The following is a 15,206-nucleotide window of genomic DNA, read 5'->3' as shown; positions in this document are numbered from 1 at the left end:
CGAGCACCAAATCGCAAAGTGGCAGCTCTACGTCTTCGATAGCCTTACGAATTTTATATTATTGGATAGGAATATCGGCCTCTAGGGGCTCAAAAAGCGCATACGATAGTTCGGTTTATATGGGAGCTTTATCAGGTTATAGACTGATACCGGCCACACTTGACACGTATTTTGGAAGTCATTGTGCAAAATTTCAACCAATTCGGATAATAATTGGCTTTTTACGGGCTCAAGAAGTCAAATCCGAAGATCGGTTTATATCGCAGCTACATCAGTTTATGAACCGGTTTGAACCATACTTAGCACTGTTGTTGGAAACCAGAACAAAACAGTTCATGCAAAAATTTCAGCCAAACGTGATTAAAATTGCGCCCTCTAGAGGCTCAATAAGTCAAGATCAGAGATTTTGTTTATATGGCAGCTATATCATGTTATGCACCGATTTAGATCATACTTGCAATTGGAAATCAAAACGTAACACCTTGGACCATACTTGAAGAGGTATCGTTGCTAGGTGTTCAGTAATACAAATCGAAAAATGGGTTTATTTGGGAGCTATATCAAATTGTAGACCGTTTTGGCCCATAACGGTCTACTTGAAGAGGTATCGGGAAAAACAATAGAGCTTTGATACAGAAACAAAAGCGGATATCTGGAAACAGATAGTGTGCCTAGGGTAGGTTGAGAATAATTTTCCTAGCTGCGGACTGCAGAATGTGGCGGCTTGACGGATATGATAGAACCACTCCCTTGTAATGCTATAGAACGCATGCCGCCTATTCAAAAAGAGGGCAATGTAGTAGAAATCCAGGCGAAAAACAACACGGCATCAAGAGATGCCGTGACCGAAGGCAACGACACGCATGATAAATCTACCGTAGACCATATACCAAACATCCAAATCATTAAAAACGCTAGACGCTAGCTACACACGTTTCTAAGTTAAAACCGGAAGGTTAGGTTAGGTTAAAGGACGCGTGCTTGTCAACCGCAGTTGCCAACCGCTTCTTTCAGTGATCTTAGGTCCATTGTGTTTGTCCTAGAATAAACAAGTAAAACCATGCTAAGTTCGGCCGGGCCGAATCTTACATACCCTCCACCATGGATCGCATTTGCCGAGTTCTTCTCCCGGCATCTCTTCTTAGGCAAAAAAGGATATAAGAAAAGATTTGCTCTGCTATTATTATATTATTACATGTTGGAGACCTGTGTAAAATGTCAGCCAATTCGAATAAGAATTGCGCCCTTTGGGGGCTCAAGAAGTAAAATAGAGAGATCGATTTATATGGGAGCTGTATCCGGCTATAGACCGATTCAGATCATAATAAACACGTATGTTGATGGTCATGAGAGGATCCGTAGTACATAATTTTCTTTACAGGCTCAAGAAGTCAAGATCCCAGATCGGTTTATATGGCAGCTATATCAGGTTACGAACCGATTTGAACCATACTTGGCACAGTTGTTGGATATCATAACAAAACACGTCGTCCAAAATTTCATTCCAATCGGATAAGAATTGCGCACTCTAGAGGCTCAAGAAGTCAAGACCCACGATCGGTTTATATGGCAGCTATATCAAAACATGGACCGATATGGCCCATTTACAATACCAACCGACCTACACTAATAAGAAGTATTTGTGCAAAATTTCAAGCGGCTAGCTTTACTCCTTCGGAAGTTAGCGTGCTTTCGACAGACAGACGGACGGACGGACAGACGGACGGACATGGCTAGATCGACATAAAATGTCGCGACGATCAAGAATATATATACTTTATGGGGTCTCAGACGAATATTTCGAGTAGTTACAAACAGAATGACGATATTAGTATACCCCCCATCTTATGGTGGAGGGTATAAAAATTAAATAAGAGAGACAAAGATGAAATCAAGGGAGGAAACACTCCGTTTTAGAGCCACGCACATGCGCCTGAAGACAAAGAAAGAGAGAGAGAGAAACGAAATGCCGGCGTAGAGACCGAAAGAGTTTCACCGACTAGATATCCGCCCCGTTACCAACCTCTGGCCTTATTGAAGTCCAGTATGTCTAGGGGTTCCACATATTTTAGAAAGCATTAACATTTAATGTGCATATGCCCCGCAACAGCAGACCCTGCAGAAACCGTCATTGTCATGAGCCCCTCGCAATGTCAGTGACTTGAGATCTCAGTGCATGTTCAGGACTCCCACCAATAACCCGAGGTAGCTCAAGAACCCGAGAACCTTAGCCACAAGGCCTTGGCCACCCTGCAGACTGTAAACTTATGCCCTCACCGAATGTCGCCTAGATAGGCGACATCCACCTTATAAACTGATACCCCAATATTCCTTCTTAACCCCTACATTCTCCCGATATTATCCAAAAACCGCGGTGTCACCTGGGTAGCTACATTTGACATCCGTTAAAGATAGAGAGCTAAAATGTGCCACGAGTTCACCTACAGAACGATAAAAATATAGGTTTGGGCGTCGGGTTAGTAGCCCATCACCTAGAAAACTTGAAGATCTGTACCTGGAATGTCCGCACTCTTTATAGAGAGGGTGCAGTGTACGCACTGGCAGATGTATTGGAGAAGTACAAGGCAGGTATTACTACCATACAGGAGATGCGATGCTCCGAGTGGTGACGCCCATATTATAGCTGCCATAAGACAAGGCAAGGCAAGCTGTCATATAGACCGATCTGGACCCATCTAGGCCAAATGTACGAAGGATGTCGAAGGGCCTAACACAACTTACTGTCCCAAATTTCAGCTAAATCGGATAATAAATGTGGCTTTTACTGGCCTAAGACCCTAAATCGGAGGATCGGTCTATATGACAGCTATATCCAAAACTGGACCGATCTCGGCCAAATTAACGAAGGATGTCGAAGGGCCTAACACAACTCACTGTCCCAAATGTCAGCAAAATCGGATAAAAAATGTGGCTTTTATGGGCGCAAGACCTTAAACTGAGAGATCGGGTTATATGGCAGCTATAGCCCAATCTGGACCGATCTGAACCAAATTGACGAAGAATGGCGAAGGGCTTAACACAACTCACTGTCCCAAATTTCGGCAAAGTCGGATAATAAATGTGGTTCGGCGGATTGGTCTATATGGGGGCTATATCAAGATATAGTCCGATATAGCCCGTCTTTGAGCTCACCGTAGCGCAGAGGTTGGCAGGTCCACCTATGACGCTGAACGCCTGGATTCGAATCCTGGCGAGACCATAAGAAAACATTTTCAGCGGTGGCTTTCGCCTCCTAATGCTGGCAACATTTGTGAGGTAATATGCCATGTAAAAAATTCTCTCCAAAGATGTGTTGCACTGCTACACGCCGTTCGGACTCGGCTATAAAAAGGAGGCCCCTTATCATTGAGCTTAAACTTACATCGGACTGCACTCATTGATAGGAGAGAAGTTGGCCTCTGTTTCTTAGTGAAATGTTCATGGGCAAAATTTTTTAGCCCATCTTCGAACTTAACCTGCTTATGGACAAAAAAGGGATCTGTGCAAAGTTTCAATATCAATTTCTCTATTTTTAAAGACTGTGGCGTGATTTCAATAGACACGGACATGTCTAGATCGTCTTAGATTTTTAGGGTCCGAAATGGATATTTCGATGTGTTGCAAACGGAATGACCATCCTTCGGTGGTGGGTATAAAATAGAAAAGGGAAGGGCGTGGGTGTGAGTTAATTGAGACGTACAGGAGTCAAAATGAGTCCGGAAATCGAACCATAGAATTTAACATCAAACCGATGGCTTTGATTCAGGCACATCCTCCTGCATAGACAAAGGAAGGAAATCTGGTAACGAATACAGATATTGAGCTTGGGATATGGAAAGATCATTTTACCCAGCTGCTAGTGTCCGACTATGGCTGCGAAGAGGATACCGCAGAACCTAAGTTTACCTTCTAGTCACGATCTTAACTCGTACTGTGTCGACCCGAAGGGCTTCAGGTTAACCAAGTTTATTGTCGGTAGTTATTTGCCAGTGAAGACCAGAGAAAGGTCGGTGGGACTGCGAAAATTCAATGGGGAGAAGACGATGCTATTACTGAAAGGAAGACAGTAAAGCTTTCGGTATCATAACAGCACGAAATTCCTAACATAGATTTTAAGAGATTGGTTTTTTGGTATTAAGAGCGCACATTAAGTCGATTTTTGGCATGGGGCGGATTAATATCCCCACCCTCTCTTCAACCTAACCTAGTCACAATGTAGCAGTCCAAGTAGCAGTAGCCGATGAGTTGCCTGCTGAACAATTTAAGACCGGAGGCGATACCCTGATAAGGCGAACGCCTACCCAATGATTGGAACCTCAGAATACTATGTCCCGTACACAAGAAAGGAGCCAACTACAGAGGAATAAGTCTCCTGCCCATCACATACAATACACTTTCGAGCGTACTGTGTGAAATATAAAACCTAAAGTCTAGGAGATAATTGGGTCCTATCAATGGCTGTAGCAGGCATAATTTTGGTCCGGTCTTTACAAAATTTGGCATGGGCCGTTTTATTCAAGAACCTCATAGGTGTACAAAGTTCAATGAAAATTGGTCCAGATTTAGATATAACTCCCATATATATTATTCATCCGATATGGCCTTTTAAGGCTGTAGATGCCACAATTTTAGTCCGATCTTTACAAAATTTGGCATGGGCCGTTTTATTCTACGTCCTCCTATGTGTGCAGAGTTTAATGAAAATCGGTCCAGATTTAGATATAGCTCCCATATATATCTTTCATCCGATATGGTCTTTTAAGGCTGTAGAAGCCACAATTTTGGTCCGATCTCCACAAAATTGTTCATGAAATGGTTTAATTGACAAATACGTGTACAATACGTGTGCAAAATTTCATCAAAATCAATTTAGATAAAACTCCCATATATATCTTTTATGCGTTTCGACTTTTAAGGCTGTAGAAGCCACAATTTTCGTACCATCATAAGAAAATCGTATAAGATTCCATGCGATATTTCATTAGGTATGCAAAATTAAAGTCTGACTAAATTTGGATATAATTGCTATCTATTAAAAGTATTACGTATACTCGGTGGTGTAGGGTATTATAATTTTTCAATTATATTCGTCGCTTCTCTGCAAAAGTATCTTTCGATTGATGGCAATTTCATTCAAATCCATTCGGGCGTTTAGCCGTAATATGTACCAAAAAATCGCCTTTATAAATCCCTTGGCTGCTTAATAACAAATAATTGCTTTCGACAAAATGTGAGCCAGGTAAATCATTGCCTGAATGTCTCTTCTCCGTCTCCCTCCTTCTCCTACTTTATAGCTTTCTCAAATTCCAACAAGAACTTTTGTTCCCCACAATGGTTCCTTTCATTGTGCAGCCTCGCAAAACATATACAAACAACAACAACTGCAAATGTCTCGTACGGATTGGCTAATCTACATGCCAAGTCGAGCCAAGCACATCACACCCCCACACCACCCTCACCTAAATAGTGGTACTCTTTCTCTCGCACCATTTATTTCTCTAACTCTAACCACAAATACTCCCACCTATGGCTTTGCATTCACATACAAAACGAATGCTTTAGAAAAAAAAAACAACCAGAATTTGCTGTGTTTATGCTTCTTCTACTTTTATTGCAAATAAATTCCTCATTACTTTTGATTTATTTTCGTCGCATCTCTAGAAAAATATCTTTCAATTGATGGCAATTTCATTAAAATTCATTTTGCCGTAATATGTACCACAAATTTCCCTTTATACAACCCTTAGTCGTTTGCTTTTGACAAAATATGAGCCATGTAAATCATTGCCCCAATGCCTCTTCTCTGTCACTCTCTCCTTCTTTCACTTTCTAGCTTTCTCAAATTCCAACAAGAACTGTTGTTCTCCACAATAGTTTCATTCATTCTGTTTTGTTTTCGCAAATCTTATTGGTGCAAAGGAATTTGCTTTGGACATTTCATTTAGTAGTTTTCGGGTGATCGTTGCGTAAACAACTTGGACTTCGTCGTCGCATGATTTCCTTGCATCATTGTCTACTAATTAAGAAGCAAATCAATAAAGACAACAGGAATCTAAAATAAGTGTCTTGTCACAGAAGCAGCTTCAATATCGGACTCGTCTATTGTGTATTCGAAACGTTGGTTTACAATTTTTTTCTGTGCTTGCTAATTCCTAGTAGAATTATGTGGTTTTCGAGATGTGCAGTATTAAGCAAACGATTTTAATGATAAAAGGTACCTAAGGATAACATTTATGTTCAAAATAAAAGGTTAATAAAGAAAATAGAAAGGAAAACATAATATAATATAAACATATTGTAGTACATCTTTTGCATTACAAAAGTGAATCATCGGCCGCGTGTGTTTGTCCGGTAATGAAAATATGAAAATATGCCGTTATAAAAAACAAGTTAGAGAAAAACGATTTGCAAGAAAAGGCTCGCACTCACTCCTCGCCTAGTAACAGCAACACAATTCTGTTTCAAATGAAATGACTTTAAAACGCACTCTCTCATTTCTCATTCAATCTCTCTTTCGCTCGCTCTTTGTTTGCCATTTCTTTGGTTGCAGTTATACTGTGGGTTTGTGGTAGCTCTGCAGTTATACTATGGGTTTGTGGTAGCTCTGCCGGCAGAGCAGCTCGCGTACAAATGATTATTTATTCGTCGTCGTGTGAGTGCATTTGTTAAACATTGTCGTCGCATATAGTTGGCTGCGCATAAGAAAAGGGTATGCAGAATATATCAAATTCTGTTTCAAATGACTTAAAAACGCACTCTCTCATTTCTCATTCAATCTCTCTCTCTCTCGCTCGCTCTTTGATTGATATTTCTTTGGTTGCAGTTATACTATGGGTTTGTAGTCGCTCTGCCGGCAGAGCAGCTCGCGTCAAATGATTATTTGTTCGTCGTCGTGTGAGTGCATTTGTTAAACATTGTCGTCGCATATAGTTGGCTGCGCATAGGAAAAGGGTATGCAGAATATATCAAATGGTTGCTCAACGCATGATGAAAACAACTCTAAGGGGAAACGGATGGTAATATTTACATCGATTTGATGATGTCAGCAGCATCACCTTGCGGTGGGGCTTGTTTGTTTGCAGCTTACCTGTTTGCTGCAATAAAATATTAAAACTTAATTAGCTTGTGGGATATCTATGTGTTTACTGGGTAAGTTATTTTTTACTTAGTTTAGTGGCATAATTTATGATATAAATGTGCGAGAACATTTTTAATTTAATCCTGTAAGCTCATTTAAACCATACAAAAAAAAAAAATAAAACGGCACAATTAAATGATTTGTAGCAGTACTAGTACTAGACCAATAACGTGTTATATCAAATTTTACACAAAATGATTATAGGTTACATATTTTAAGTCACTTACACGGAAATATGCGTTTCATGCGCACAAAATGGTCTGCACTGTAGCTTCCAAACGAAATAAAATATCCTACCTGTACATCACACGTGGGCGAAATGACTGATCTAGCGCCTCAAAACTTGTGGCGCTTAAGTGGTACATTAGATTAAGGTACATTAAAAACCAAAACTAAATATTTAAATATTTTTTTTTTTGTATTTTTGGTTTTTTTTATGAAAGTTGCAACAATTTTTCATATTTTAGAAGTGGTTTTTACACATTGGATGCGACCATATTGATTCAGATTTGGATACAGCCCCCATATAAACACATCCATTGATTTGATTTCTTGAGCCTCTAAAGGACGCAACTATTATCCGATTTGGCTTTAATTTTGCTCAATGATAGCTATATTAGGTCTGACTATTGAAATCACGCTACAGTCTTTAAAAATAGAGATATTGAGCTGAAACTTTGCACAGATTTTTTTTGTCCATAAGCAGATTAAGTTTGAAAATGGACTATATAGGCTTATAGCATGATATAGCCCCAATATAGACCGATCCGCCTATTTAGGGCCTTAGGCTTATAAAAGTCACAATTATTATATGATTTTGCTGAAATTTGTGACAGTGAGTTGCGTTGCGATTTTCGAGAAGAGAGTCTTAGTGAGGAGTGAGGTGGCACTGGCTCTTAATTAAATACTAAGGGCCAATGATACTCGAGATGACAACGCGAGTTATTGGCGCCTTAAAATAACCAACGGCCAACATCAGTGTCTGTTCCAAGATTAGGGACGGCTGGCGGCGAGCATCGGATCTTGGAGCAAGCGGCTCGCCACAACGAGGGATACATGTGCAATCCCACAAAACCCATGCGGTTGGGTTGCTGGGCTAGTAACCCGCCCCCGGAAAACTATGAGAACTACTATGAGAAACAAAAGAGTAGTTAAAACGGACCCCGCCATGCAATAGAAAAAAGGACCATGATTTACGGCTTTTCACCTGGAATGTCCGCACTCTTTATAGAGAAGGTGCAGTATACGAGAAGTACAGGGCAGATATTACCGCCTTACAGAAAGTGCGATGGACTGGGAAATGGCGTCACTACAACACCACACGGTGACGAACTACAATACACTATAGCTGCGTAACACGAGGCATGAATTTGGCTGTGAATTTGTGGTTAGTCGGAGACTGAAACACCTTGTCTCCAGCTTTACTCCGGTGGATGAGAGGCTAGCCACAATCCGCATAAAAGCCAAATTCTTCAACATCAGCCTTATTTGTGCACATGCCCCGACGGAAGACAAAGACGAGCAGACCAAGGATATTTTCTGCGAGCGCCTAGAGAGAGAATATGACCGCTGCCCCGCCCATGATAGATTTTAATGGGAGATTTTAATGCGTTGTTATAGATGGAAGGCATTCATCCAGCGTGGTAGATGTACGATCGATCCCTGGAGCGAATATAGATTCGGATCATTACCTTGTTGCAGCCAAGATTTGCACCCGTTGGAACATGGCGAGGAAAGTACAATCTGACACTGCACGGAAGCTGGACATTGAAAAGCTGCAAACACAAGAAATGGCAGCGGCATACTCAACTCGACTGACCCAACTGCTTGATGAAAGCACTCCTTGTTCCGATGATATAATGGCGCAGTGGCAAACTATTGCCCACTTCATGGAAAATGCCGCGAAATCCGTACTTGGTTACCGGAAGCCTCCCTCAAAGAACCCATGGTACGACCAAGAGTGTCCAGATGCTACTGAAGCCAAGAATGGGGCATATAGAGCAACCCTGCAATCAGTAGCAACGCGCCAGATGAAGGAGAGGTATCGGGAGAATAGGAGAGAGGAGAAACGTCTATTCCGCAGAAAGGAAAAGGAAATGGAAAGACGTGAGTGTGAGCGAATTGAAATGTACAGGAGTCAGAATGAAGTCCAGAAATTCTACCAAAGAATTAAACATCAAACCGATGACTTTGGTGCAGGCACATCCTCCTGCAGAGACAAAGATGGAAATCTGGTAACTGACACAGATAACATGCTGAGGATATGGAAAGAACATTTTACCCAACTGCTAGTGTCTGATGTTGGCGGCGAAGAGGATACCGCAGAACCAATCCGTGATGATGGTATAGAATGTTTACCTCCTAGTCAAAATGAGGTCCAAGTAGCAGTAACCCGACTAAAGAACAACAAGGCAGCAGGAGCCGACGGGTTTCCCGCTAAACTATTTAAGACCAGAGGCGACACGCTGATAAGGGGTATGCACCAGCTTATCTGCTCAATCTGGCTAAAAGAACGCATACCCGATAATTGGAACCTCATCAAACTATGTCTCGTACACAAGAAAGGAGACAAGACGGAATGCGGCAACTACAGAGGACTAAGTCTCCTCCCCATCGCATACAAGATAATCTCGCGCGTACTGTGTGAAAGATTGAAATCTAAAGTCAATGAGATAATTGGGCCCTATCAATGCGGCTTTAGACCTGGTAAATCCACCCTAGACCAGTTATTCACCCTGCGCCAAATCCTGGAAAAGACCCGAGAAGGATAAATCAACACGTACCATCTTTTTGTTGACTACAAAGCCGCCTTCTATACTCCTTTACGTTCAAAGGTATTTCAAGCCATGTCTGAGATTGGTATCCCTACAAAAGAATTGGTGTTCCTCAGTAAGAATTGGAAAGAATCTTTCCGAACCATTTAATACCACACGAGGTTTCAGACAAGGGGACAGCCTATCGTGTGATCTCTTTAATATCCTGCTGGAGAAGATTATACGAAATGCAGATGTGAATAGATATGGCACATTAATCACAAGATAACACATGCTACTCGCCTACGCCGACGACATCGATATCATAGGTCGATCACCGGAAGTAGTAACTGCAGTCTTTGAAAGAATCGAAAGAGAGTCAGTGAAAATGGGTCTGGCAGTAAATGCAGTTAAGACGAAATGGATGGTTTCAACTCCCTTGCACAACCGTGCAGATGAAGAAAATGGAGAAAGTTGGGAACAACTTTGAGACAGTCAGCAACTTTATCTACCTCGGCACCGCCGTAACCGAAAAGAATGACACCAGTTTTGAGATAAAGCGAAGAATAATACTGGCAAACAGATGCTACTTTGGACTAAGTAATCAGTTTTGAAACAAGGCCACCTCTCGACAGACGTAGATTACACTATACAAGACACTGATACTACCCGTGTTGTTATATGGTTCCGAGGCATGGGTACTTGTGAAAGCAGACGAGGCAGTGCTTGGTGTGATTAAGAGAAAGATTTTTCGTAAAATATATGGAAAAATTTTCGTTGATGGAGAATATAGGCGACGTATGCATCACGAGCTGTATGACGACGATAACATTGTTACACGTATCAAAGTACAACTGTTGCGTTGGCTGGGATGAAGAATGGATGAAGAAGCTCCAGCAAAGAAGTCTTTTGAAGGTAATCACGGTGGTACCACGCAAACCAAGACGACCAAAAGCCCTATGGAAAGATCAAGTGGTGGGAGACACCACGAAACTTGGTGTCAGAGATCGAAGCGCTTGGAACGTTATTCTGCGTTCGGCTAATGCGACAAATGTTCTGTCATCGCCAATTTAAATCAAGTAAAGTAATGTTTGTTAAATTCATTACAAAAATTGTTTTGAGAGATTGATGATTGAGGCCCCTACGGTCATTAAACTAGGTAAACATATTTGGTATATGCTTGCTTCATTAAAAACCCGCATTTGTAATCCAATCAGTAGAACAGAGCTTTTTCCTTGGGGCTTAACATCCACACGGATAGCTTGATTCGCCACAAACCGTAGAATGAGACAAAATCCAAATTTGTACGATTTCTATTCGGTTTTTATCTTTGCAAAAAGTTTCCATTCTTCACTGCCACTCAATATGAGTTTTAATTTTGTATTTCATCCCAATCATGTATGCCTTAAATCGTTATCCATTTCCTTCTTGACTTTGTGCTACAAAGTATCGTTCATGGTTTGCTTCCTTACTTCAATATTTCGTTCTTTAGAATTGCAACCAATACAGAGAAAATACAACAATCAAGAATGGAATGTTTAGCCTGACCGAAACTTGGATACCCAACATCATGCATCCATAGGCTAGATTTTAAAAACGAATACCAGAGTTAGCCTCGAAAGAATAAAGAAAAACATCATCACAAGTGTTATGGACATGGTGAGACTTTTTTACTCACCCAAACTAGATTTGATTAACTCCATTACCATCTGGAATAGAAAGTATTTTGAGGTGTTACAAACGCAATAACACTGTCTACCATCATAGGCTATCATATTGTAAAACATGTACTACTTTGGTGAGCTTCATTGCTTTTCAGCCTCCTCTGGGATATACTGTTTGGGCAAAATCCAAATGAACGAAAGCTTCCTATGCTTAGTTGTTATTAGGGTGTACCAACATATTTATATTATGTTTAAAGTATTATAAAGGGTGATTTTTTTAACTATTATTATCTTTTTGGCAACACTGGTTTAAACAGCTCACGCACGTTCTGGATTTTGTTTCACTGTCAAACACCTTCTGTTTGGTCTATAATTTCACCATGAAAATCGTCTTACAAATGAACAACGCTTGCAAATTTATAAATTTTATTATCAAAATGCGTGCTCTGTTAAGAAAGTTTATCCCGCGCTTCTTCTGTTCAGCGACGAAGCTCATTTTTGGCTCAATGGGTATGTCAATAAGCAGAATTGGTGATTTTGGAGTGAAGATCAGCCAGAAGCATTGCAAGAGCTACCAATGCATCCAGAAAAAGTCACAGTTTGGTGCTGTTTATGGGCTGGTGGCATCATTGGACCGTACTTCTCTTTGCAAATGGAAAAGGGATGCCAGAGGTAGCAACGCACACCAACCACTATGGGACGCGTTTCGTCTTTGGTTAGAAGACTTTCAACCATATTAAGTGTGATGGCTCCAAGGGCCGTGGTATGTTGTATTTGAATTGTAGTTATTGCGAAAACGCCTCTGTGATACAAGCATCACATTCAACACGCCTAACAACCCCTATTAGCTGTACTTTTTCCCAATGCATGTGTTTTCAGTTTGACAGCACGATCTGTGGTGTCAAGGTTAGGTTTAAGTGACAGTCTACCATCAGACTCACTTAGACGTTTTCGTCCATTGTAATACCACAGGGACAGAAGAAGGAAGATGCCTTCTAGTTCGTACCGTTCAACAATCCAGATCGCTTTAAAAAGACCAATAACTTGCGAATGTTCGCATCCGCTAAATCAGACTGGTTCTCAAAGAAATGAGAACCTAAAGTGGAACTCCTTTTATCTGCTAGTGCGGGACACACACACAGAAGGCGTTCAATAGTCTCTTCTTCCTCGATGTCCCTACAGCTTCTGCAAAAGTGGAACTCCTTTTAACTGCTAGTGCTGGACGCACACACAGAAGGTGTTCTATAATCTCTTCTTCCTCGATGTCCCTACAGCTTCTGCAAAAGTGGAACTCCTTCTACCTGCTAGTGCGGGACACACCCACACAGAAGGTGTTCTATAGTCTCTTCTTCTTCGATGTCTCTACAGATTCTGCAAAAGTCGTAGCTGGCAACCTTCAGTCTCTCAGCATGTTTTCCGATTGGACAGTGACCTATCATGACGGACGCAATGAATGAGACGTCTGTTCTAGCCAATGACAGCAAAGCAGTAGACGTCTTCAAGTCTAGGTGAGGCCACATAGTTTTGGAATGCTCACAGCCCCCTCTTTGTTACCATCTATCATTCGTTGTCCTTCGGGTCTGGTGCGGAAAACTTAGCTTACATGTCGCTAAAGGCATACCCACAGATTCCAGTGTCCCTGGAGTGTTTAAGGTAGTTCTTAGTCTCGCAAGCTCATCCGCCTTACAATTCCCTGGGATATCTCTGTGGCTCGGCACCCAGAACAGGTGAATTTTGAACTGTTCAGCCGTCTTGTTGAAAGATATGTGACAGTCGAGGGCGGTTTTTGTGTTCAGAAATACGTTCTCCAGGGATTTAATGGCTGCCTGGCTATCTGAGAAAATATTTATGCCAATCGTCGTAATGACATTTTTTCTTAGCCATTCCACCATTTCCTTAATTGCAAGGATCTCCGCTTGTTATACACTGCAGTGGTCGTGTAATCTTTTCGATATCACCAGTTCTAGATCTTTAGAGTACACCCAAAAGTCCACCTGGTCGCTTTGTTTGGAACCATCCCTATAGAAGTTAATGTAACTTCTGTTACCAGGGATATCGTAGTTCCAATCGGTTCTATCGGGAATAGAGGTAATTTGCAAATTTTGCCCATGAACATTCCACTAAGGAACAGGGGCAAACTTCTCACACATCAATGAGTGCAGTCCGATTCAAGTTTTCAGCTCAATGATAGGGGGCCTCCTTTTTATAGCCGAGTTTGGACTGCGTGCCACAGTGTGACACCTCTTTGGAGAGTAGTTTTACATGGCATAGTACCTCGGGAATGTTGCCAGCATACGAGGGGAAACCACCGCCGAAAATTTTTCTGATGGTCTCGCCAGGATTCGAACCCAGGCGTTCAGCGTCATAGGCAATGCAAAAATGCAAATTCTGCCCATGAACATTCCACTAAGGAACAGGGGCAAACTTCCCACCAAGGGGCCTCCTCCCCACAGCCGAGTCCAAACGGCGTGCCGCAGTGCGACGCCTCCTTGGAGCGAAGCCCTACATGGCATAGTACCTCACAAATGTTGCCAGCATTAGGAGGGGTCAGCGTCATAGACGGACATGCTAACCTGCGCGCTACGGGAATAGAGATACAGTATTTATTATCAAAAAATGGCTCAGGTAGGATGTAATCCACACTGCCTGGAACATAGGATATTGTATCAAGGATAATACAGTGTCCGTAGCCGCCACATGACCAAACAAAATTCTCCCTTAGCCTCACAGCAGTGGTAGCAACAATTTGTCTAGCCACAATGTCCAGAGGCATTAGATGTTGCATTAAATTCAGTGCATCAGATGGTGTCGTCCTCAGTGCGGCTGTGATGCACAAACAAGCCATCCTTTGGATCCGGTTGAGTATTGAACAGTAGGTGGACTTTTGAAGCACCGTCCACCAAACCACAACACCATATAGCATTATAGGTCTGACAACTGCAGCATATACCCAATGCATGACGCGCGATCAAAACCCCAAATTTTGCCAATGGCTCTCTTGCAGGTGTACAGGACAAGAGTGGCATTTCTTGCCCTTTCCAAAATGTTGGATTTGAAGTTCAATTTCCTGTCCAGCAAAACATCCAGGTATTTTGCGCTTTCTGTAAATGGAACATTCTCTCTTCCCAAAGAGACAGGTGCCGCTGTAGGCAACTTCTATCTCCTGCTGAAGAGAACTACTTCTGTCTTGCACGGATTTATAGATCTAGATTAGTTTCAGAAGCCCACTTCGTTGCACGTAGAGCTTCCTGAAGTATATCTCCTAGAGGGCTGGGAAACTTTCTCCTAACAGCAATTGCCACGGCATCAGCATACGTGACCACTTTTACACCTTTTTCCTCTAGAGACAATAATATATTGTTAATGGCTATATTTCAAAATAGAGGAGACAGTAGACCTCCTTGAGGTGTTCCTCTGCTGACCCATGTTTTTAATGTGTTATGCATCTTTTAGTAAATAAGTTATTAATAAACTTTCATACAGTAGAGTTGATGCCTAGAAACTCCCACTTCTTCATGATTGACGTCGGTTTTTCATTTATGAAAGCACCTTCAGTGTCAAGAAATGCTACTGTTGGCACCGTATATTCCTTGACAGCGAAAGAACCCTCTATGTAGCCGACTAGGTCGTGAAGGGCTCAATGGGTATGTA

This window comes from Stomoxys calcitrans, chromosome 5 (genome assembly GCF_963082655.1).
Source record: "Stomoxys calcitrans chromosome 5, idStoCalc2.1, whole genome shotgun sequence".
NCBI classification, from domain to species: Eukaryota; Metazoa; Arthropoda; class Insecta; order Diptera; family Muscidae; genus Stomoxys; species Stomoxys calcitrans.
The sequence above is the reverse complement of the archived record's forward strand: the minus strand, read 5'-3'. Positions refer to the sequence as shown.